This window comes from Canis lupus, chromosome 19, assembly GCF_003254725.2.
Source record: "Canis lupus dingo isolate Sandy chromosome 19, ASM325472v2, whole genome shotgun sequence".
NCBI classification, from domain to species: Eukaryota; Metazoa; Chordata; class Mammalia; order Carnivora; family Canidae; genus Canis; species Canis lupus.
Genome location: NC_064261.1, coordinates 35,337,273 through 35,363,774, shown reverse-complemented (window position 1 = coordinate 35,363,774; position 26,502 = coordinate 35,337,273). Strand labels below are relative to the sequence as shown.

Genomic DNA, 26,502 nt, shown 5'->3' with positions numbered 1-26,502 from the left:
CTGCTAGAGAGGAGATAAGACTTCAGAAAAGAAGAGTGCAAATAGAAACGTACATTTTTACAAAGGACTAAATTGTATGAGTGCTAATAAGAATGCAATCTAAGTTTAATCAGGAGTACCTTGTAGAAGTGGGATAAGTACAAATCTAAAACATTCTGATGGCTTTGCCAGAGGATGTTCTACATGCTAAACTTGGGCAAAAATTCTTATCAAATAATGTTGTGAGTTTTTAAAATATTGAATAAGTATACACTGATTATCTTTTGTGCCCAGTAGTCAGTGACTTCCTGAGGTTTGAGGGAACGAAATATTACTTTTTGCCCAATGAGAGGTGGTCCAGTGGGGATTTAACATTCTCACATAGAATGTTGGTCATGAGCTTGCTTTTCACCACATGGAGATTTTGTTAGCTTTCCAGGTCAGATGAGTCTAAGTAGCAGAAGAAAAACCACCCCCAAATCCTTTCCATCCCACATGAAATCATGCCTTAAAACTGAACAGTATATTATAGAGACATTTGCACTCAGAGACACAGCTTGTTCTCAGAAGGCAAATTAAGTTTAAAGTTCTTTCAAAGTGATAAAGAGCAGGTTAAGCCTGCTGGTCCCATGATGTTTTAAAGCTATGCACATTTTTCTCCTGCTTAAGGATTTACAAAGTGTTCACCATCTTGTATCCTTATAACATTGATAAGTTTATCTTTGGCAAAAGACTCTATGCATTCAGTGCTCATCACTCTGTTGCATTATTTTGAAGGACCATTAGAGAGAATGCACATCTGGGCTGCATCACAACTTCCCAGGCTTGTGACCATGGGATTGCGGCCAAGCCTCTTATTTTCTTTATTTCTAATAGTGGATAAAAGTAGTACTTACTTGTACTCCTGGGTGGCACAGTCGGTTAAGCATCAGACCCTTGATTCCAGCTCAGGATATAATCTTGGGGTCAAAAGATCAAGCCCTGGTTAGGGCTCCCTGCTCAGCAAGAAGTCTGCTTGAGATCCTCTCCCTCTTCCTCTGCCTCTCCCCCCCCCCCCCCACTGGCTCTCTCTCTCTCTCTCAAATAAATCTTTTTTTTTTTTTTAAGGTAGTACTTTATTGGGCTGCTAGAGTAAAGGTAGGTAAAACATTTGAAGTACCTGAAAGATAACATCTTTTCATAGAAATTAGGAACTACTACTTGGAATACCAATAAAAATATATTTATGATTAGCAAAAGTTCAAGCAACAATTCAGTCCTTGTGCTTATTATTCTGAAATTGATTTCTAAACTTTTCCTGAATTATCAGCATGCTAATAAGACATTGGACATAACTAACAGTCCTGGAGGAAAAACTTGGACATTTTTCTTCTTTTAAAACTTATTTTGTCATTTGGCATGGTCTGACACTAATGATTTTTAGTTTAGAGGGAGAATTCTTCACATAGTATGTAGCCATATCATTCATCGACCAAATAGAGTCATTTGTAAAAGTAAAAAGGTTATTAAAACAATTAAATTCCATAACTTTTAGAATATTTATTGACTAATACAATGGATTTATTGATTTTGTAGATCTATCTGATAATTATATTCAAAAACTATTTTCAGAAATAAAATTCTTTCTAAAAATAAAATGCAGATGCTTAACCGACTGAGCTCCTCAGAGCTCCCATTTTCAAACTTTAATCAAATTCTTATTTATATCTGTTTCATACCATATTGCTAGTATGTTTCTGAAGAATGTATATTCATTCACACTATTGTCTTATTTAACTTATTTTTCAAGGGCACCTGGGCGGCTCAGTTAGTTAAGCATGTGCCTTCAGCTCAGGTCATGATCTCAGGGTCCTGGGATTGAGCCCCACATCTGGCCCTCTGTTCAGGGGCAAGTCTACTTCTTCTTCCCCCTGTTTCTGTGATCTTTCTTGCTCTCTCAAATAAATAAATAAAATCTTAAATAAATTATGTTTCATAAAAATATGAAATCTTCAAAAATATATAATTTTCAAAGTTGCATTTTGTGGCTAATACATTTGAAATTATTAATATCTTCTATTGACTATCTTTGTAGATCATAATATATTGAATTAAGAATGTACTTCTTTTTTTACATATGCTAAACTCACTCCTAGTTGTGAATCAGTTTTTTAAGATAAATCTCTCTGTGTATGTATTCTTTTTGGTTCTATTTCTCTAGAAAACCCTAATACAAACATAACAAACTTTTTAAAGCTCTATTTTTTAAAAGATTTTATTTATTCTCTCATGAATACACAGAGAGGCAGAGACATAGGCAGAGGGAGAAGCAGGCTCCCTGTGGGGAGCCCAATGGGGGACTCGATCCCAGGACCCATGGATCACAACCTAAGCTGAAAGCAGACCCTCAACCACTGAGCTGCCCAGGGGCCCCTAAAGCTCTACTTTATTTTATTTTTTTAAAAAGATTTTATTATTTTTTTAAATTATTTATTCATGAGAGACACAGAGAGAGAGACAGAGAGAGACAGAGAGAGACAGAGAGAGGGATAGACTAACAGGCAGAGAGAGAAGCAGGCTCCATGCAAGGAGCCTGAGTGGGGCTCGATCCTGGGACTCCAGGATCACACCCTGAGCCAAAGACAGGCACTAAACCACTGAGCCACTCAGGGATTCCCTAAAGCTCTACTTTAATTCTATGAATTGAAAGAAGAAAAATGGAACCATTATAGGAATTAACTTTCTGTGTGATGAGTCTAGCAATACTGATATAAAATTAGACTCATTTTATTATTCAGACTTCTTCTGTTATTCAGGTCAATAAATTAATAGCTATCATTTTATATTTTATTCTTGCACATGAAAAGTTGTAATTAAAAGTGAGCAAGGCTAATTTAGAAGAATAGTAATTTGATCTAAATAAAAAGTCATGTTGCATAGAATGTTATATAAATATGTCTTTTGTTGCTACATGTATTAAATCCTTATTTTTCTAGTATAGTCATCTTAAATTATAACATTTGAAGGCCATGGAAGCTTTTTAAAAAGATTTGAGTCCTCCAGTTTTAATATGATCAGTGATATTGCTACAATTCCTGTGATGGATAGTGAATAATATTTTGTTAGTGTTACATTATCAACTTTCTTGAGAAGCAGAAATCTGATCTTTAAATCTTCATTAAACATGTAATTTTTTTTCATTTATTGCCCCTAAAATGGTTTATTGCAAAGTAAAAAATTAAGTAAGTTATAATTTTATACCACAAAACAAGGAAACAACCATTGTGGCAACAGACATCAGAGTACTCTCTCACTTGCTAAGGCAGGACTTCTTGGCTTCTATTCCCCACTCAAATTTTACATGTGCATGTCCAGTATTTTCCCATGGCCTTCCTGACTAACATCTTGATGGCTTGAACTTCTCGAGACCATGGAACTGTCTATGGCCATGAGGAAAGTAGATGGTGCACCAAGTGAGTCCTCAGAGGACAGCATCAAATTCTTCTCCGCACTCCACAAGAGATTTGAAGCATCTCCCAGTGTGCTTAATTTTATCAGCAAGAACCTAGTAACTATGCCTTATTTAAAGCATTAAGCTTAAGTTATATTGCATTTGAAAAGCTTTGAGAAAAGAAGTACAATATTGATGTTTGTCTGTAAACTTAACCACCAGTTGAAGCAAGAACTCTATTCTGTGAACCTAAATCTCTCATGTACCAAGAGAGAACACAGCAGAAACTCACAGTACAAAATGGAGAACTCCCAATCCTAAACCAGCTCATTTGAATTCAAACTATTTAATAAATAGCACTGTTTAAAAATAAAAATTCTGGAACAAATGTCAAATCAGACATTAAGGCAACACATGTAAATTGGACCTGTCCAAACCAAGACACATAGTTAGCCTGTGTATGTGTCACCACTGTCAGACCTTCTGAATTACTGCCACTCATAGATGATTTATCGGATTCACATGTAAAATATTTGTCAATTTGACTAATTTCCAATTTAATTATCTCAACTTTCATTTCCATAATAATTATGCTCATCATATATGTTCTTGAAATATCCTTAATGCTTTTATAGTTGTTGGATACCATAAGAATAACAACATGAGTTAAATACTTCAAAATTAAACCCATATTCAACAAAATGTGATGCTTGCTCATAATTCCTACCACCTATTGTTGGTATGGATAGACCTAATGTATTTTGCTATGGAGGATAGCTTTTTCCCACATGTGTGAAAGTAAATAAGAGGTCACTAGAAGAGAAGCTTCTAGTTTTAATGCTACTGAGTAAATTATCCAAAAAATTCAACCCATATGAAATTACATAAAAGGAAGATTGAAAAAATATGACCCATCAGAGAAATGCCCAATTATAAATCCATGCCCCAAAGCTGAAATCCAGAGCCTTTAATAGCAGCAAAAATATTTGCTGACCTTTTGTTTTTGTATTGAATGACCATTCCACTCTTCTCTGATAGAAATCCTATTATGTTTCAAGTTTCAAAAGTCATGCCTTTTCGTTACCTTACTCTCTCTGTGTTTTTATTCCAGCTACATGTCCTGAATCATCATCATGTTTTCTTTTAAATACTTACTTATTTTTCTATATTGTATAAGGCTCTGTCTAGGACAAGGCCAAGTCTTATTCCTTGTATTTAAACATCCACTTAGTGTGATTTAAAACAGAGTAATAGCTCAAGACATGTTTGTTGAAAAGACATCAAGATTGCATTCATTTTCTGGTCATAGCTGTCTTACTAATCACCTAAATGATTACCATTTAAAAATTCATATATGATTTATAATACTGAAAATTTTGTGGACTCCAGTATGACAGTTGGGTTTCTAATAACTATACTTGAGACAAAAATGGCATCAAAATCTATTTTGATTGCCGTAATGCTTTTAAATAAACATAGAGGCAAGCAGAATTTGTGTAATTTCTCAAAACCAGCAATACACATATGTTTATGACCAGTTGTTCAGCCTATAGAAATTGGTGTGCATATGTATTTCTAACAGCCTGATAATAAATATGTTACTCCTGAAGAGGGCTTTGCTATTGTGGATGGGAAGATGATTTTATATAAATACATAAGTTACATCTTTCTGTAGAAACTTTGTCTCATATTACAGTGTCAGATTCAGTGTTGAGTTGTTGGCACTATAATAATGAATAGCAATTTTCACATGAAAGATTTTATAAAATCCTTTCATTCTTCAGCTTACTACCCACACAAGAGAACAATTTGGTTCAAGTACTTAAAATGACATATTTAGTGGCACCTGGATGGTTCAGTCAGTTGAGGGACTGACTCTTGTTTTTGGCTCAGGGTCTGGGGATCGAGACCCGTGTCGTTCTCTGCACTCAGTGGGGTCTACTGAAGATTCTTTCTCTTTTCCTCTGCCTCTCTCCCCCCTCACACACATTCTGTCTCTGTCTCTCTCAATCAATCAAATCTTAAAAAATAACATATTTAAAAATAGTAATTTGTCATGAGGCTTTCTTTAAGCCATCGATGTTTTTGGCACATGAAACTGGCTTTCTCACATAAAAAAGACCATTTTTTTTTTAATTATGAAGAACATAGTGTGTTTCAGGGAGAAACCATGTTTAAAGCATCTCCTTTTGTCAATGTCATTAGGCTTACCTAATCAGAGCTTTCATTCAATGTCTGCAAAATTTAGAGTGTCTCTAAGCACAAAATCTATGTATGCCAATATACAGAACACGTGGTGTTTCTATTTCAAGGAAAAATTGTGTTTACCCTATTACCTGTCATCATAATACCCGTCGGAATTGTTGTTGTAAGTCATTCATCATCTTAGAAGTAAATAATTTTCTTGATGTGTTGTAGGAAAAATACATCAATACAGAGAATGATGATGGTGTGATTATAGTAATTATCACATGTAACATGGGTAGTTACTACTATTTACTTCTGTTCTAATTCATTATAGAGCTAGTAAAAGTCACACTAAGGAGGATATCCAAGGTGAAATAACATTAAGGAATTTTTGTTCACTGGAAATGAAATGAATAAAGGCTTTGAAGTAGATTTGATTTACAGTTTTTTTCTGGCTAAACTCTAGGGCAAATTTTAATTAGCTATATTATGATTTTGAGAGGAATTAAAATAACTTTCAACTGGAAACAGTATTATAAATAGTCATCTAAAAGATGAGAAAGTCAAGAAGATAATAGATATTAAAATGTTCTATTATTCCAAAAGTTAACATTTGTGTTGTTGATTATAATTTTCTTTTACTAGATCCTGGATTATCCACAGGCAGAAATCACTTTATTGTTATTTTTCTTGTAATGCCAAACAAAGTGGTATATGGAATATATTGGCATATGGGAAGTGATCATGTGTGCTGAGTCTCATACTGGTGTGAGAGATCTGATTGTTAGATTTTCAGGAATTGTACAGACTGGTGTTGTCTTGGTAGCTTGACATCAGGCATGGTGGGAATATTTATAACAGAATTAGTCAAGAAGAAGGCTTTTCCCCAGAGAGCAGATTATTAAACATTTACTGGCATACCACCAGAAAGCTTTCAATAAATGGTAAATGGACAAAGAATGAGTGATTGGTTTTAAAAATAGTGATAATCTACAATAATACAAAGAAATACAAACTACTCATGAAATAAACACACAGCATTAAATAAGATAAAATATTTGGAATTTGGTGTCATATAGGCTTCCCATTCTAATGTGGACTCTAGCGCTGACTAGTTGTGTATTCTTGTGCAAGAAATTTAGACTCTTTGAGGTGGAAGTCTCTTCCAACATGTGAGGATACAAGGAAAAGTCTGCAACCTGGAGGAGGGTCCTCACTCAACCATGTGGCACCTCAATCTTGGACTTCCGGCCCAAAGAACTGTTTTGAACTAAAAGCCAACAAAGATTAAGTGGATAATGATAAAAATGAACACCCATTTTCTTTAAAAACAATTAGATTAGGAGTGTGTACAGAGGCTGAATTGCATATTTTTGATGCAGAGGCATTCAATTATGAAGGTAATCCTAGTTACATACCACTGGCAACTTTGAAAATGTCTGTACAGCTTGTGGTTTCCCTCAGGCTTTGAAATAATACCCTGTGGTCTTATGTATGGTTTGGGGTCTGTGCATATTAGTGGACAGTGTTTAGTGACTGTAGGCAAAGATACAAAGTAATGTGAAATCCCTAAGTATATACGGAAAGTGATCTGCTCCTGGAAGTGGTAGCAAGTTTCCACGGGGAAAAAAATAAAACTTGCAGCTGATAAAGATGATGATGATGATGATGATGATGAAGAAGAAGAAGAAGAAGAAAGAAGAAGAAGAAGAAGAAGAAGAAGAAAGAAGAAGAAGAAGAAGAAGAAGAAGGAGGAGGAGGAGGAGGAGGAAGAAGAAGAAGGAGGAAGAAGAAGGAGGAAGAAGAAGAAGGAGGAAGAAGAAGAAGGAGGAAGAAGAAGAAGGAAGAAGAAGAAGAAGAAGAAGGAGGAGGAGGAGGAGGAGGAGAGAGAGGAGAAGGAGAAGAGAAGAAGAAGAAGAAGAAGAAGAAGAAGAAGAAGAAGAAGAAGAAGAAAGAAGAAGAAAGAAGAAGAAAGAAGAAGAAAGAAGAAGAAAGAAGAAGAAAGAAGAAGAAGAAGAAGAAGAAAGAAGAAGGACGTAGTAGTAGTAGTAGTAGTAGTAGTAGTAGAAGGGCAGTCCGGGTGGCTCAGCGGTTTAGCACAGCCTTCAGCCCAGGGCCTGATCCTGGAGACCCGGATTGAGTCCCACATCAGGCTCCCTGAATGGAGCCTGCTTCTCCCTCTGCCTGTGTCTCTGCCTTTCTCTCTCTCTCTCTCTCTCATGAATAAATAAATAAATAAATAAATCTTTAAAAAAAAAGAAGGAAGAGGAGGAGGAGAAGAAGGAGAATAAGAAGATAATAATGAAGATGGAGATTTTGATGATGAGGAAGCAAAAGAAAAGCTTCAGTAAGTAAATGTAAGTGTAATACTCCAGCCAAAAATAGACAAAAATCAAACCAGAATGCAAAAGACTCAAAACCATTAACAGTAAGATCAAAAGGTAAGGAATCCTTAAAAAAAAAAAAAAAAAAAAAAAAAAAAAACAGAAAAAAATCCCCTAAAACACCAAAAGAACCTAGTTCTGTTGAAGACATTAAAGCAAAAATGCAAGTAAATAAAGAAAAAAGGTGGCTCTCCTCCTATCTTGGAAGCCAAATTCATCAATTATGTGAAGAGCCGCTTCTGGATGACTGACCCAGGAGGCTCTCCAAGATCGCTGGCAGTGAAGGAAGTCTCTTAGAGGCAATATTTTAAATAGTTTGCTAAAATTTTCCATCTTATTTCATTTCTGTAATGGATAATATATGGCTGTCCTTTTTATAATACAGAGTGTGAACTTTCCCTACTATGTCTGATAAATATTGTCCAGGTCCCATTGCTAAAAATGTGTTGTCCAAAATGTCTGTTTGATTTTTAAGAATGGAATTTTACCTTTACCTGGTTTTAAATATATGTGGAATGTCATAAGAGCAATGGTGGTCAGATAAATGGAAATGGTAGGGAGGCAAAAAAAATATATATGTGAAATAAACTCAGTATTCTAATGAAATAAAAAAAAACTCTTTGAAGTAACTTGCTCAATGGTGTGTATGAGAGAGAGAGAGAGAGAGAGAGAGAGAGAGAAATGGAGGTAATAATGTTCACCATATAGGAATATAATGGAGACTGCTTACAATTTATGAGATTGAATCATAGGGAATATATTTTGTTATACGTCACAAACATGTCACTTATTTGACATGGCTTGACTTCTTTAGTAGATGTGCAATAAATATTGGAAGAGAGACAAAAGGAAAGAGAAATAAAGGAGGTTAGGAAGAAAGAAACAAGAATATAGAGGCTTCAGAATTTTATTCAAGAATTTTTTCCACTATGTCCATACACATCCTGCCCAACCATCCAGTTCAGTAATATAATCAGAGACTTACACAGTCAGACTGTGATGTTCTCACAGTCTGGCTTAAGGTATTGAAGCCCCTAGAGCTTCCTTCTGCACTGGGCAATATACGTCTAAATATGTGATGTGTATTAGTATATTGTAATCTTTTGATAATGGTAGTCCATTTAGACTATATTTTGGGGACTAAGTTAAGAAACACTATGTAGCTAGCTAACTCATTTTAAAAAGTAATATATGTCTTTTTTTTTTTGAGGAAAAAAATCCTATCCGTACTGAATTTTAAAATAGCTGTATATCTAGAAAACACATGTAAATATTAATTAGAACATAAATCAGATCATGCTGTGCATCCTGTTCTGCAGAATGTGTTTCAAACGAACAAATATGCCATGGCTATCTTTCCATTGAATGCAGAGAGAACTTTTTTATCTCTTATTTTTATATGATGTTCCATGGTATGGATGATTCAAAGAAGACTAAATCAATATTCTCTCACTTTTGGCTTTCACGAACAATGCAGCAATAAGCATTTGTATATGCATGTATATATGTTTTTACATGTTATTTTCATACATGGGTAGTTACTAATATATGATGAAGCCTGAGAGTTGGAAGTGCTTCAAATTTGGCTAAATATGACTAAATTGTTCTCCAAGGAGATTGTGCTAATTTATATTTTTTCCAAAATGGCATTTTTTCTCCATATATTAAAAAACATAAATCATCTCTGGAATATTTTCAGGAGTTGCAAGAACTCTTTAAATTGGTATTAATTGGTTGTTACTGAGGCTGATCACCTCCATGTGTATTTATTTCTTTTTAATTTTTTTCTGCCCACTTTCTCTTCATATATTTGGCTTATCTTTCTGTTGGATTATAAGGCATCTTTTTAAAAAATATATTTGTCTGTCAGTATGTTCCAAATAATGTTTACATTTTTGTTTTTCCTTAACTTTCTCTGTGGTACTTTTTACTATGTCGACATTTTAAAATTTTATGACATGAAGTCTGACAGTATTTTTTTTTAAAGATTTATGTCACACACACATCCCTATCAATCCTTCCATTTTCTAATAGTTTATACATATTTTTATACTTAAATCTTAGATCTCTAGGGAATTTATTTTCATGAAATGATTAAGCATCGGTTGGTTCCTTATTACCTAATGACTGTAAGTTATCCCAAGGACACTTATTGAATTATCCACTTTTCCTTGTCCATTTGAATTACTTGTTTTCCAAGGGAGAGAAGTAAGATGGCAGAGGAGTAGGGTGACCAGAAACTTGCCTCCTCCCTCAAATAACAACTAGATAAATATCAAATCATTCTGAAGACCCAAGAAATCAGTTGAAATACTTCTTTTCCTATATTTGGATTGTCAATGTATCTTGGGTATAGACTTCCAAAAATTATTTTCCAGTGGTTATTCTAGTCTAGCAACTACAATATCCTGTTGTAATTTTGTTTGTTTTATTATATATTTTAATATTATCTAGGACAAATTCCTTTTCATCACTTTGTGTGTGTGTGTATGTGTGTGTAATTTACCTGGCTAGACTTGACATTTTCTTTTTCTAGATAAATTTTTAAATATTTTGACACATTGCAAATTGAAAGACACAGATGCACACACATTGGAATTTTCATTGAGCTTATGCCTAATGTTTTATAACATAAATTTCTGTATTTCTCTATTTATTTAAGCTTTTCTTCTTGCTTTTGCAGGTATTTTTGCAAAAATATTTTCAAGATTATTTTTTTTTTGCTGTTATTGGGAATGTGGTTTTTTAAAATTTAAATTCAATTGGCCAACATATAGTAAATACATCATTAGTTTCAGATGTAGAGCTCAATAATTCATCATTTGCATATAACACCCAGTGCTCATTACATCAGGTTCCCTCCTAAATGACCATCACCCAGTTACCCCATACCCCCCACCTCCCCTCCAGCAATCCTCAGCTTGTTTCCTGTAGATAAGAGTCTCTCAGGGTTTGTTCCCTCTCTCTTTCTTTCCATTCTGTTTTCCCTCCCTTCCCCTATGATCCTCTTCAATGTTTCTTATATTCCACATATGAGTGAAACTAATACAGGAGAGCTAGTTTCTTGTCTCATGGAGTTGAAGAATGAATCTCATGGACAAAGGAGAGTGAGTAAAGTGATAGAAGTTTATTAAACAAAGATACAGAGAAAACTCTCAGAAGTGAAAGAGATCCCAATAGGGTTGCAACTGAGGACTTTTTGGCTCTCCTTTTATTGAGAACCTAGCCAGGGACCCCAGGGCCTTGAGATTGTGGTGTAGTCTTGGTTTGAGCAGGGACTATTGATAATACCCTCAATGACTTACTTCTTTGTGGTCTGGTGAATTTCTATGATTACTTGGTAGCCATTAAAGAAAGGTACTCCCTAACATTTGGAGCTGGGGAGCCAGGTTTATTTTTTTATTTTTTTCCTGTTTTTTTTCTGTCTTATCTCCGTTTCCTTGGGATGGGTAGGAGCCTGAATCTTGGCCTTTCAGTTTCCTTCAGGTTTATGGGAATCCACGGATCTACGGGAGCCAACTTTGGGCCTTTCCCTTATCTTTCCCCGCCTAGCCCCCCTGCCTCTAACTCATTCCTACATCAAAACCATATGATAATTGTCTTTCTTTAATGGACTTATTTCACTCAGCATAATACCCTCTAGTTCTATCCATGTCAATTGGTAAATGGTCAGTATTCATCCTTTCTGATGGCTGAGTAATATTCCACGGTGTGTGTGTGTGTGTGTGTGTGTGTGTGTGTGTGTATACACACATCTTCTTCTTTCTCTGTTCATGTGTTGATGGAAATCTTGGCTCCTTCCATAGTTTGACTATCCATGTGGGATATTTTTTTAAATTGCATTTTCTAAACTGTTATTTGTGCACAATAAAGGTAGGGGATTTTGTATATTTGCTTTTAGCTTTGGCACTATTTTGAAATTCTTCACCATTTCTAATGCCTTTTTTGGTAGTTTCTCCTGGGTTTTCTATTTTTTCTACGGTTTTCCATATATTACATATTGAGTACTGTCCCTATGTTTTTAGTCTAATGTCATTAGCAAGCAATTCCAAAATAATGACAAGAAAAGAAAGTATTTTTTACCTTAAACCTGACTTTGTTGGCAAGGCTTTTAGGATTTAACCAGTTAACAGGATTTGTGTGGGCTGGTGAGATGTGTTACACGTGTTTATCAAGGTACATGCTCCATCAGCTCCTAGTTTCTTACAGTATTTTAAAAAATTTATTATACATTTATTACAACTTCCCATGTGTTTTCCCCTACTATTTTTATTTATTTTTAAAGATTTTATTTATTTATTCATGAGACACACACAGAGAGAGGCAGAGACACAGGCAGAGGGAGAAGCAGGCTCCCTGTGGGGAGCCCAGTGTAGGACTCAATCCCAGGACCCCGGGATCAGGACCTGAGCTGAAAGCAGACGCTCAACCGCTGAGCCACCCAGATGACCCAACCCCACTATTTTTAGAGAGCAGTAACCATATTTCTAATCAAATTCAGAATGTAACTGTTATATTTCACTGATAATTTAATAGACTACTAAAATTGATTTGCTATCTTATTTAGAATTTTTGCATAGATACTCATAAGTAGGAGATATTTGTAATTTTCTTTCTCAGTCCTATCTTTTTTCCTAATAGTACTATTATGATTATGTAAGAAAGGACTGGAAATATTTCTCTCAGTTTTTATCAGTGGTTCCCAACCCTGGCTGTACATTAGAATTTTAAAAACCATAAACATTAAAAAATTTTTGGGTTAGGGCCCCACCCCAGATCACTTGCATGGACTGTAGTATCAGAATTTCAGTGTAATGTAGTCTCAGATTTCTTCTCTTTTTATCTTGTGTTAAATATGCGTGCCACATTACTCATTCTTTCCAGCTGAGCAGAATAAGGGAGTCAGCATGCATCTGTCACCAAACCAAGCATTCATCCATTTTTCTTTGGAACAAAACTAGAAGTTTCTCAGGGTATTGGCCATTTGAAACTTTCACTAGGTGTTCATGACCCTTCTGTAAATAGAACAGCTAATGACATTAAAGTATTAAGTCTTCAATGAGATAGCAGGTTATGCTTAGTATCTGATTTTGAACCTATTATTTTCCCCACCACCTCTTTGTCCATCACAACTCACTTTTCCTATGTTCCTCTACCAACTTCTCTCTTCCTTAGAGTGAAATTGGTCTTCCATGCTTTAGATTCATTCTCCCCTCTCCATAATAACAATTTTGTCCTCCAAGAGTCTCTTTCTCCCTGTCCTTACATTCTATTTCTCTATTTATATTGCAAACGTCCCTCTTCTGCCAACTGTGACTGTACCATGTTGTTCACTGTGCCTCAGAATTCGTCTCTTGAAGGCAACCTTCCCACCCAATCTTAACTTGCTCTTTTGCTCCCAAGTTAAGCTTCAGGCTGTGTATGGATGCCCCCCCCCCCTTTATTTTGGATAGTTACAGGGAAACCAATCTCTTTGATAACTTTCACAATATTTTTCATTCTTGAATAAGTACGATCATCTGCTTAAGAACTGACTTCCAGGGCAGCCCAGGTGGCTCAGCCGTTTGGCGTGCCTTCAGCCCAGGGCGTGATCCTGGAGACCCGGGATCAAGTCCCACATCTGGCTCCCTGCATGGAGCCTGCTTCTCCCTTTGCCTGTGTCTCTGCCTCTCTCTGTCTCTGTGTCTCTCATGAATAAAGAAATAAAATCTTAAAAAAAATAACTTCCAATCAGTAGAGGGTAGGGGGGTGGGGGGACAGGGTAAATGGATGATGAATATTAAGGAAGGTATGTGATGTAATGAGTACTAGGAAAAAAAAATGAGTACTAGGTATTAAATAAGACTGATGAATCACTGACCTCTACCACTGAAACAAATAATACATTATATGTTAATTAATAGAATTTAAATAAAAATATTCTCTTGGAAAAATTGTAACCAAATAAACTGACCGTTCTTAACATCCCTCTGCAAGATATAAATCTCTAGGACCATTCACTAATTTGTGTATTCACATACCCAGGCATTCTAACATTCTCCACCAAACTCACATCCTGTTTTTCTCATTCTAAATTTGGTTACTATTTGCCTCTAAGAGACCAATGTTGTATTCTCAATCACTTTACTGGCAATGTGATTTCTCTCTGGCCTGACACACTTTCTCTATGCTTTCTCACACTAAGACTCCTGATTTCCTGACTCTATGTATCTTGTGTAAGGATTTGAATAAAACACACTCCCCATTCCTACATGTAATTCATCCGTCAACTTTATATTAAAAAATTCTGTTCATCTGGGACTTTTATCATCTGCTTACAACTCCTTACCTCTCCTCTCTATACTGCCACCTACCAAACTCCCAGGCATCTCTCCCCTCAATTCATTAAATATTTTAGCTTCCAGATGATTACCCTCATTCACACCAAGCCCTGCCACCACCCTGTTTGATACCTTATCACTGAACCCACCCACTCAGTCTGACCTCTGAAACAATGATCCCCATCTTTATTTCAGATAAATCACCCTCATCGATGACTCCACATTCAAATCTTCTTTCTCATGTAACAGATACATAATTCTAAAGTTTTACATTTAGACATTCTACTTCTTATCCTCTCATCTCTCTACTGAATTATGCATTTGTCTCTGTTATTTGCTTTGCTTTTTCATATCAGATGCATAAGTCCTACAGCTTCTGTTTCCAAAACTTGTCCTGCATCCAGTTATGTCTTGCCCCCTTGGCCACAATCATAGCCATTCTGGCCACCATTTTACCTCACCTCAGCTTCTGCAGTAGTCTCCGACTTGTCTCCCAGCTTGATTTTTGCTCCTCTGCTTTCGTTAGATACTACATCAGATCCTATCACAACCTTTTTATAACCCTCCATGGGCTACCTGTTGCAAATAGGATAATATCTGCACTCTTCAAAAGCTCTATACAATCTGTTCCCTACCGACCTCTTAGATCCTATTTCCTATCACTCCCCTTTAATCACTGTACACTAGTAACAGGGATCTTTCTCTCTTCTTCCTTTGAAGGGGCCAAGCTTAGTCCTGCCTCAGGCTTTTGTACTTTTTTTTTTCCTCCTGCCTGAAACATTTCTCTCAGATCTTTGCTTGGCTGCCTCTTCTGCATTATTTAGATTTTAGCTCAGATGCATCCTTCTCAGAGGATTCTGTTAAAGTACTCATCAACTACTCTCTTTCCAGTAGTTTTTGTTTTCCTGCATAGTTTTAGTCTTATGAAAACTTATGTTTTTCTCTCGTTTACATATTTAGTTTACAGATTTATCTCTCTGCCTTCCATCAGAACATAAGGTCAATAGGAATAGAAATCTTTTCTCTGTCTCTTTTGTCACTGTATCCTCAGCCTTAGAAGAATGCCCAGATTGTAGAAAATTCCCATTAAATGTCTGCTTAAAAAATGCATGAGAGAAAAACACTTCTTTCACCCCACCTGTTGTCCCTCTCTACTGCGCTCCCTTATTCATTTTAGACTTTGGGGCTCTTTGTTTTATTCCTATCCTAGATAGGATTCTCTGAACTATGACTACATTGGTACCCATCTGCCAAATCTGCAAGATCAGTGTAGGATTTTGTTATCTCCTGCCTGCATCTACCCTGCAAAGCACTGTTGGGGAAAGTCACATGGCTGTACACCTACTGCTCTGTGTTCCTGAACTTTCATTGTCATCATTGCCTTGCATCTCCATCTCCTTCCTGTTATTCTTTCCACCTGCGATGAGGGAAGACATGTCCTCTATTTTTATGTAAGGATGATACCTTCACTCCTTTCTGGATCTCATTTCTCCAGACTCCTCAGAGCCCTGCACCATTAGGTATCTCCTTTCTTGGGATCAGTTGCTCCCTCCCTACTTGCTACTCTTCATAAGCACTTGAACTTGTTTAGATCTCTGTCATCACTCGCCCTTATATTTTCAGGAATGAATTGCTGTCCACTTTCATTTTCTCCCCATGCTTCCCTATCGTGCACACAGTAGGTGCCCCACAGCACAATGTTGATAATATAGTTCCCCTGTGTAGAGAAACCTTTGGTGTGCCATCTATTGCAGGAGGTCCACACCCTTTGTCCTGGCCTCCACTTACTACACACATACATCCTTCCTTCCTTCTATTCTTTCTCCTTTCCCTACCTAACATTCCCTTACCTTCTATTCACTTACTCAACAAAGGCTACTTAAGTGCCTGTCGTGAAGTTAATACTCAAATTGGAAATTAACTATCTTCTAATATATATATTCTCTTGGCAAAAAAAAAAAAAAAAGTCAAACACTATAATTACAACATATCCTTTTGGGTCACTACCTCTAGGCTATCCTCTTAAGAAGTATTACTTAGGACAGCCTGGGTGGCTCAGCAGTTTAGCTCTGCCTTCGGCCCAGGGCCTGATCCTGGAGACCTGGGGTTGACTCCCACATCGGGCTCCCTGCATGGAGCCTGCTTCTCCCTCTGCCTGTGTCTCTGCTACTCTCTCTGCGTCTCTCATGAATAAATCAATAAAAAAATTTTTTTTAAAAAAGGTATTACTTATTATCAATTAGTGTGAATCTTTTCAAATACCTACTCACAGAAATTACATAGTATGATTTGTGTTTCTGTTTTCCTCTTACTTTGTTTTAATTTTTGCATAAATTGAATTATTATGCAAGAATTGTCAGCACCTTGTTTCTTTCACTATGTAGTAAATCTTGGAGAATCTGTAATATTAGTATACACATAAATCTAATCATTTCAACAGCTACAGAGCATTCAACAATATAATATTTATTTAGTTCATTAGCTTAGCTTATTTAGCTACTCCTTCATTAGTGGGCATTCAAGTTATTTTTATTTATTACTTATTTGTTTGTTTATTTTGCTATGTACTTTGCTGACAAAGTGAACTTTGCCACTTCTAGCTCTTGGACATATGTCCAATGATTTTCTAGGGTGGATATATAGAAATATAATTTCAGTGATGAAGGGTATACAGAATTTAAATTTTGCAGGTGCTATCAAATTGCCTTCCATATTGTCTATATTAATTTATATTTTCACCACCACAATATGAGAATTGACTATTCCTGTACATTCTTACTTGCCAAAATTTGTTTTAATAAATTTGTAAATTTACCATTCTGGTGAGTAAAAACAAATAAAAGAAAGGTGTCTTTTATAAAGTTTTGCATCTTAGGGTTACTGGAAAAGTTGAGTATCTTTGCATATTTTATTGGTGATTTTTATTTCATATACTATAATAAAACTATCCTTTGCCTTTTGAAATTGAACAATTTTGCTCATAAAAATTTTACTTTTTAAGATAATCTTATTACAGATGCTGATACTTTTCAGCTATCTCTCACTTTAATTTTAGCATTATTGTTTTGTCAGTCACATTTATCTACATTTTCTAATATGGAAAATGCTTCTGAATTTTAAGTCTTTGTCTATTTTTAAAGGTATACATATATATATTTTTGTCATTTTATACTCATTCTTTTAATCCTCACAACAGTATTGTGAGGCGGGCACTTTTATTATTTGCAGGATCATATGGTAATTCTGTTTTTAATTTTTTGAGGAATCTCCATAGTGTTTTTTTCATTGCAGCTGTGAAATTTACATTCCCATCAACATGAACAAGAGTTCTCTTTCTCTACATCCTCACCAACACTTAACATATCTCTTTTTATGTGTCATTCTAACAGATATGAGGTGACATCTCCTTGTGGTTTTGATTTGCATTTCCCTGGGGATTAGTGATATTGAGAATCTTTTTATGTGCCTTTTGACCATCTGTGTGTCTTCTTTGGAAAATGTCAATTCAGATCCTCTGCCTCTTTTTAATGGGATTATTAGTCATTTTGCTGTTGAATTATATGAGTTCTTTATATGTTTTAGATATTAACTCCATATCTGATACAGGATTTACAAATATTTTCTTTCACTCCACAGACTGTCTCTTAATTTTATTGGTTGTTTCTTTTGCTGTACAGAAGCTTCTTAGTTTTGCATGTCCCATTTGTTTAATTCTGCTTTTGTCATCTGTGCTTTTGGTGCCATATCCAAACCATTATCAAGGAGATTTTCTCTATGTTTTCTCTAATTGTACATTTAAATCTTTAATCTATTTCTTTTTTTAAAAAAAGATTTTATTTGATTATTCATGGGAGACATAGAGGCAGAGACACAGGCAGAGGGAGAAGCAGGCTCCTTATGTGGAACCTGATGTGGGATTCGATCCCAGGACCCTGGGATCACACCCTGAGCCGAAGGCAGACACTTAAGCACTGAGCCACCCCAGCATCCCTCTTTAATCTTTTTCAAGTTAATTTTTTTGAGTGGTTTGAGAGAGGAGTCCAGTTTTTTTTTTTCTTTTGTATGGGGATATTCAGTGTCCCAACACCATTTATTGAAAAGACTATCATTTCCTCATTGAGTGTTCTTGGATTTCTTGTCAAATATTAGTTTACCATATGTATGTGGGTATATTTCTGGTGTCTTGATTCTGTTCTATTGTACCGTGTGTCTCTTTTCATGCCAATTACTGTACTGTTTCTATTAGTATAATTTTGTAATATATCTTGAAATCAGAAATTGTGGTGTTCCCTGCTTTGTTCTTCTTTATCCAGATTTCTTGGCTACTTAGGGTCTTTTGCAATTCCATGCAGAATTTAGGATTTTTTTCTGTGAAAAATGCCATTGGGATTGTAATAGGAATTGCACTGAATCTGTTATTCACTTTGAGTAGCATGTAAAATTTCTACATTTTAAATCTTCTGATCCATGGTGTGGGATGGCTCTTCATTTATTTATGTCTTCTTGGGGATCCCTGGGTGGCGCAGTGGTTTGGCGCCTGCCTTTGGCCCAGGGCACGATCCTGGAGACCCGGGATCGAATCCCACATCAGGCTCCCGGTGCATGGAGCCTGCTTCTCCCTCTGCCTGTGTCTCTGCCTCTCTCTCTCTCTCTCTGTGACTATCATAAATAAATAAAATAAAAAATAAAAAAAATTATTTATGTCTTCTTTAAGTCCTTTTTTTTTTAAAGGTTTTATTTATTTATTCATGAGCCTGATGTGGACTCTGAGATCACAACCTGAGCCAAAGGCAAATGCTCAACCACTGAGCCACCCAGGCATTCCTTCTTTATGTTTTAAATGCCTTATAGTTTCAGGATGCAGATCTTTCACTTCCTTGGTTAAATACATTCCTTAGTATTTTACAGTTTTTGACTATTGTATTTTTTTCTCTATCTCTTTTTCAGATAGTTTGTTGTTAGTGGTAATCATGAAACTGATATTTGTATAAAGGTTTTGTATCTTGAAAATTTAATGAATTCATCTATTCTAACAGATATATGACAGTCTTTTTTTAAAGATCCATTCATTTATTTTAGAGAGAGCAAGGGGAGTGACAAAAGAAGAGAGGGAGAGAGAATCTCAAGCAGACTCCCTACTGAGCACAGAGCCCTATGCAGGGCTCAATTTCATGACCCTGGGATCATAGCTGGAGCTAAAACCAAGAGTGGGATGCTCAACCAACTGAGCCACCCATGCTCCCCTATGATGGAATCTTTAGTGTTATCTTTATATAAGATCATATTATATGCAAACAGAGACTATTTTACTCTCTTTTTCCTATTTAGATGTCTTTTATTTCTTTTTCCTGTCCAGTTGCTCTGGTTAGAACTTCTAGAACTATGTTGAATAGGAGAGATGAGAGTGGTTACCCTTATCTTGTCCCTGATTTTAGAGGAAAACTTCCAATGTTTTACTGTTAAGTATATTGCTATGTGTGGGTTTGTCATTTATGAGGTATGTTCCTCCTTTTTATGAATTTAAATTCAGTTAATTCACATGTAGCGTATTATTAGTTTCAGAGGTAGAGTTCAGTGATTCATCAGCGCTCATTATATCCCATGCCTTCTTTAGTATACATCACCCAGTAACTCTGTCCCTCCCACCTCCCTTCCCTCCAGCAACCCTCAGTTTGTTTCCTATGATTAAGAGTCTCTTATGGTTTGTCTCATTCCCTGCTTGCTTCTTGTTTTATTTTTATCTCCCTTCTCCTATGGTCATCTGTTTTGTTTCTTAAATTCTACATATGAATGAAATCATATGATAATTGTCTTTCTATAATTAACTTATTTTACTTAGCAGAATACCCCCTAGTTCCATCCACATCATTGCAACTGGCAAGATTTCATCTTTTTTTTTTTGATGGCCGTATTCCATACGGAATGGAATTGTATGTATATATACACATCTTTATCCATTCATCTGGACTCTTTCCATAGTTTGTCTGTGGTGGACATTGCTGCCATAAAAATTGGGGTACAGGTGTTCCCTTTGGATCGCTACATTTGTATCTTTGGGGTAAATACCTAATAGAGTAGTGTAATTGCTGGGTTGTAATATAGCGCTATTTTCAACTTTTTGAGGAGCCTCCATACTGTTTTCCAGAATGGCTGCACCACCTTACATTCCCACCAACAGTGTAAAAGTGTTCCTTTCTCTGCACATCCTCACCAACATCTGTCGTTTACTGACTTATTAATTTTAGCTTTTCTGACTGATAAAAGGTGATATCTCATTGTGGTTTTAATTTTTATTTCCCTAATGCCAAGTGATGTTAAGCACTTTTTCATGTGTCTGTTAGTGAAATGTCTGTTCATGTCTTCTGCCCATTTCCTCATTGGATTATTTGTTCTTTGGGTGTTAATTTGGTAAGCTCCTTATAGATTTTGGATACTAGCCCTTTATCTGATAAGACATTTGCAAATGGGGTATGTTCCTTCTAAATTCATTGTGTTGAGAGCTTTTATCATGATGGGATATTAAATATTGTCAAATTTTTTTCTACATCTGCTGAGGAGCTCAAATGATTTTTATCACTCATTCTATTAACGTGTTATGTCATGTTTATTTATTGGTGTATATTGACTGATTTTTGAATCTCAGTAATAAATCACACTTGGTTATGGTTTATGATCTTAGTAATGTGTTGTTGAATTCAGATTACTAGTATTTCCTGAGAATATTTGAGTCTATAGTCATCAAGGATATTGGCCTGTAGTTTTCTTCGCTTGTAGATCCTTATGTGGCTTTGGTATTAGGGTAATGTTGGCCTTATAAAATGAAGTTAGAAGTGCTCTATCCTCTTCAATACTTTGGAGGAGTTGAAGAAAGTTGGGCATGAGTTTAAGTACTTGGTAGAATTCATTGGTGAAACTATCTGGTCCTGACTTTCTTTTTGGGAAGTTTTTGTAAACTGCTTCAATCTCCTTAGTTATCATTGATCTGTTCATATTTTATATTTCTTCAAGATTCAGTCTTAGAGGTTGTATATTTCTAGGAATTTATCCATTTTTTTAAAGATTTTTATTTATTCATGAAACAGAGAGAGAGAGAGAGAGAGAGGCAGAGACACGGGCAGAGGGAGAAGCAGGCTCCATGCAGGGAGCCTGACGTGGGACTCGATACCGAGTCTCCAGGATCGGGCCCTGGGCTGAAGGCGGTGCTAAGCTGCTGAGCCACCTGGGCTGCCCTATCCATTTCTTTTAGGTTTATTTTTCATAGTTGTTCATTGTAACATCTCATAATTCTTTGTATTTCAGTGGTGTTAGTTATAGCTCCTCCTTCATTTCTGATTTTATTTATCTGAATCCTCTCTTTTCTTGGTTGGTCCAGCCAAAGATTAGTCAATTTTGTTTGCTTTCCCAAAAACAAAAACAAAAATCCAACTCTTTGTTTCATTGATTTTTTTTTTCTGTTGTCTTTTTAGTCTCTACTTCATTTGTTTCGGCTCTAATCTCTATTATTTCCTCTCTTGTGCTGCCTTGGGACTTAGATTATTATTTTTTCCTATATTTTAAGGTGTAAAGTTAGATTACTTTTTTCAGCTCTTCTTTTTTTTTTTTTTTTTCTAAATGTATGTGCTTATCATTATAAGTAATTGTGATAAATGATGGCTGGGGGAGCTTGAGTTAACTATAGGGCCCTTCAGGATCTGGCGTTGCAGATGGGATTGTCTCCTGCTGAGCCCTGGGTTAGCAGGTCTACTGTCAGACTTTGGCTTTGAGGGGGCTAGGGACAAGTATAGGATGCTTTCAGGATCTCCAGTGTCACAGGTGGGAGTATTGCCTAGCAAGTTTCTGTACTCGTAGGGCTGTTCACTGACTGGCTGAGATAGTCTGGAACTCAGCTATAGGTCCCTTTCAGAATCTGTGATCTGGCTGTATTTGGCAGCCTTACTTCTAGAGGCTCCCAGGCTGTGGCAAAGAGAGGGCCTGAAGCTGGTTCATGGACCACTTCAGCACCTATAGTTGGGACCCAGTTTTGCATGCCTATTACCCACCACACACATGTGTGGGGTAAGTCCTCCCAGGTCCCCGGCATATAGTGCTAGTGACAGGACAAAGACAAATGGGGCTGTAGCCAAGTCCTTATGGGTATAGAACTGTTTCTGGGTATGGAGGTGGGACTTTCATTGGCATGTCAGCCACCTGGGGGCAAGCCTGCCTTCTCAAAATGTCTCTCTTCAGTCTTGAAATTCACTGAGTTTTCACAGTCTCCTACCAGGCTCCCCAAACCCCAGGAAGGCATTTGTATCTGTGGATAAATGCCACATTATTGTTGTTTACAGGGTATGAAAAAGGGGGACATCTTACTCGGCCACTTGCCTGACATCACTCTACCTTTGGTATTTTTGGGTGTGGTAAGTGAAAAGCATTCAAAATGAAATTTATTTTCCAAAGAGATATGTTATCATTTCAATACATTTATAGAAAATTACATTTGTGCATTTTCTTTTATTGGGATTGTGTGTAATGTTTAAAAACAGATGAAAAAAAGCGCTTGGAAGAAAAACAAGGTTAATGGAAATGATACGATTATCATATTTTCTTTCTGGAACACAAGTTTCCTCTATGTGTCTTTTTCTTCCTTCCTGACTCTCTCTCCCACTCTGCCTACAAAGAAGTGTTTGATAGATAAATTAGGTAACTGTTCTTTGCATGACTGAATTGTTTGTGTTGATACTCAGCAATTGCATATTTATGTCAACACTTTCCGATTATGTTCCATTTGTAAAATTTGAAATCACAAGCTCCATCCCAGCTTCAGTAGATAACAGATGAAATATGAGGCAAAGAAATGGGGAGGATGTCATGCTGATTGCTTTCTGGAAGACTCAATTTGTAAGCTAGTGAGAACCTATATCTTTCCCAGTTGACCTTTCTTGTTACACTTTTTGTACTCTTTTTCTTCTAACACAAAAATTATCATGGGGGTTTGTGGGAGGTTGTTTGATTCTTGGAACTGCATATGTTACTTTGTGTAATTTATAGCAGCCCTCTGCAAATAATTTATTAGTTCTTATTGCTAAATGCCCTGTGAAATACTTACCAGTCCATACTCTCATAAAAATATTGAGACCTTTCCTCCACATGCAGATTCTTTCTTAATTACATTTATTTCTGGTACTGGGATATTCCCAACAGTGATGTCAAAAAGAATGTTATCAGCCCTTCCCTGTGTTCTAAGGTCCTCCCAGCTCCAACAACATCTTTCTATTGTATTACCTGCTGTTCAGTGAATTATTAGCCATCTGCTACCAGCTTGGTACTGTGATTTAAGTATTGTATCAGGCGGGTACAAAGGGTAAGAAGATAGATGTAACACTCTCTTTCTCAGTAGGCTACTTAATTTGCTTGACATATTACACCTTGTAAGTTCCTATGTCTGTCAACAGACCCTCTCTACCCCCAACCTAGCCTGCAAGTCTGAGGTGTGTTGTTGATTTTAAATCTTTCCCCCTTCCATAGCTCCACAGTATCTAGGATGGGCAAAAATTTTCTAATTCACATATTGATTCAGATCCTTAGGTAATGGTAACTGACAGTGGTAGGGAGAACCTAAGACCATGCATTTGCTACTCAGAACTCATCCAACAGGGAAGATTTAATGACTGATTTGGTTTCTGTTTTTTGTTATTTTTTCCTAGTGCCATATTAAAAACATTGCTTCACATACATACATTTTCCTAATCTGTGGAATACAATCATTTAATTATAACAGATTTTGATCATATTTTTAAAATATGCATTAAAAACAAGTTCATTAGTGGATTTATTGCATAACCATACTAGAATCTATGAGTACTCAAATTTGAATTTCTTAAATCACAGTTATATTGCACTGTAACATGTCAAGAAACAAGGGATCTCTATGAATTAATTAGACTTGTAAGCTGAGAACAGCTGTCTTGCTTGAGTTTGAACTTGAACTTGGAAGTCTTTTATTTTGCTAATAATTGAAGTTTTTCATGGAATATGTTAAGAAATCTGAAAAGTATGGAAGAAAATTTTAAATGGGAGTAAAATAACTTTCATAATCCTATTTGACTCACTACATGATTCACATTATTCCATACATTGTTATATTTTTGTTATATATATGTTTTATAGTACAATTAAAATCATACTGAATAAGTAGTGTATAGTCTATTCATTTTACCTATCATAACATAAGAATTCTCTGATATTTGTAAACTCTTCATAACATTATTTTTTATGGATTCAGAATATTCAATTAACTGAAAGTGTTTACTTCACTGAAGCATTCCTAATACAGTACATTTTTGTTGATTTCCCATTTTTACCACAATCAACAATGAGCCAGTGAATGACATAATATATTTTAGATTCTTTTATTTTACTGCAAGTTAACGTTCAGAGCAAAGGAAAAAGTATTCTAAGATATTACTAAAAAACTTCTTTTAAAATAAACAAATGAATGTTACAAGATACATCTTGTACAGTGTAGCTTGTCAACTTTGTTATTTTCTTAAATAAACCAGTCATGTGGGTGTTGGCAACAAAGATTCCATCCTAGCAGGTGATAAATTTTTAAATGGCTTTGTGCTGACAATGATTCCAGACTTTGGATATCCCTTGTTGTAATAGGTACTATGGAGGAGATAAAAATACAGAAAAGTTTTCATTTTCGAGGACAGTAAAATGCATCAGATCTCAGACCACATGTTGCATAGTGTGCTTATTGAAGTTTTCATCTAGAAAAGATGGAACTAAAAATGTTGAAAACAATTAATTTTATTTTATATACTATAAACTTTAGGTTGTTATAGCAACTATGTATGCTTATTGGAAACCAGCAAAAAATAAATTCATCCTAGCAGCATATTTTTCTGAGTTTAAAGTTAGTGTAACACTTCACTCTGGACAACTTTCACAGCGTGTTCATAAGAAGGATCCCTTTTAGGGCAGCCTGCGTGGCTCAGCAGTTTAGCTCCTGCCTTCGGCCAAGGGCCTGATCCTGGAGTCCTGAGATCGGGTCCCACGTTGGGCTCTCTGCATGGAGCCTGCTCCTCCCTCTGCCTGTCTCTGCCACTCTCCATGTGTCTGTCATGGATAAATTAAATAAAATCTTAAAAAATAAAAAATAAAAAGAAGCGTCCTTTTTAGAATTTTTTTTAGTACATCAGTTTTCCCAAGCATTTCACCTAATCTTTTGAAATTCAAACAATTCTCTTCTGAACTATCTTTTTATGACCCTCCCACGTCAATTTCCTGATCTCTTCCTATTAAATCATCTAGCTCTGTTGGAAAGTCATTTGCCAATGGCTTTGCATGTGGTTCTTCATAATCACTTTTCTGAAATCCTGGATCATTTGCAGAAGTGAGGTTCCATAATTTGACCCAATTGTTCTTGTATTTTAAACATTTGATATATTTTTTGAATACAAAATGGGAAGAGATAATTGTCAGTGGTAAGGAGAACTGTTTGAATGGGGATTGATTTGATAAATTGTCAGTTATTTAGCAAATGTTTTAGTATTATGAGTCCTAACCAGTATCATAACTTTAGGCTTGAGACTAATGTATGTTTGAATATAAAGAGCCACATGTGGGGATCCCTGGGTGGCTCAGCGGTTTAGCGCCTGCCTTCGGCCCAGGGCATGATCCTGGAGTCTGGGGATTGAGTTCCGCATCAGGCTCCCTGCATGGAGCCTACTTCTCCCTCTGCCTGTGTCTCTGCCTTTCTCTCTCTCTCTCTCTCATGAATAAACAAATAAATATATATATATATATTTTTAAAAGAGCCACATGTGTGTGATCCTAAGGCACAGTCTGTCCTTCTAACCTAGTGTCAAAGTTTACAATTCACCATCAGGAGTGGACAACTTGATGGAGATATTCTTCATACTAACCATGAGGCTTAGCTCTATTGAAAACAATATTCTCACTTAGTTCCCCTCCTTTCCCTTATGATCTCTTTCATTATTTCATATATTCCACATATGAGTGAAATCATATGATGATTGTCCTTCTCCGATTGACTTATTTTATTCAGCATAATACCCTCCAGTTCCTTCCACATCAAAGCAAATGGTGGGTATTCATCTTTTCTGATAGCTGAGTAATATTAGAGAGGGAGACAAACCATGAGAGACACCCAACTCTGGGAAACAAAAGGTTATGGAAGGGGATGTGAGTTGGG

General features: G+C 36.0%; 1 protein-coding gene and 1 pseudogene across 1 annotated transcript in view; both read left to right on the top strand.

Annotated features, from left to right (window-relative positions):
• The window catches only part of DPP10 (dipeptidyl peptidase like 10), a 1,271,598-nt gene that overhangs the window by 218,945 nt on the left and 1,026,151 nt on the right, over positions 1 to 26,502 (top strand). The gene's annotated exons all lie outside the window — the stretch shown is intronic.
• Positions 3,389 to 22,668, top strand: LOC118351460 (nucleophosmin-like; annotated as a pseudogene).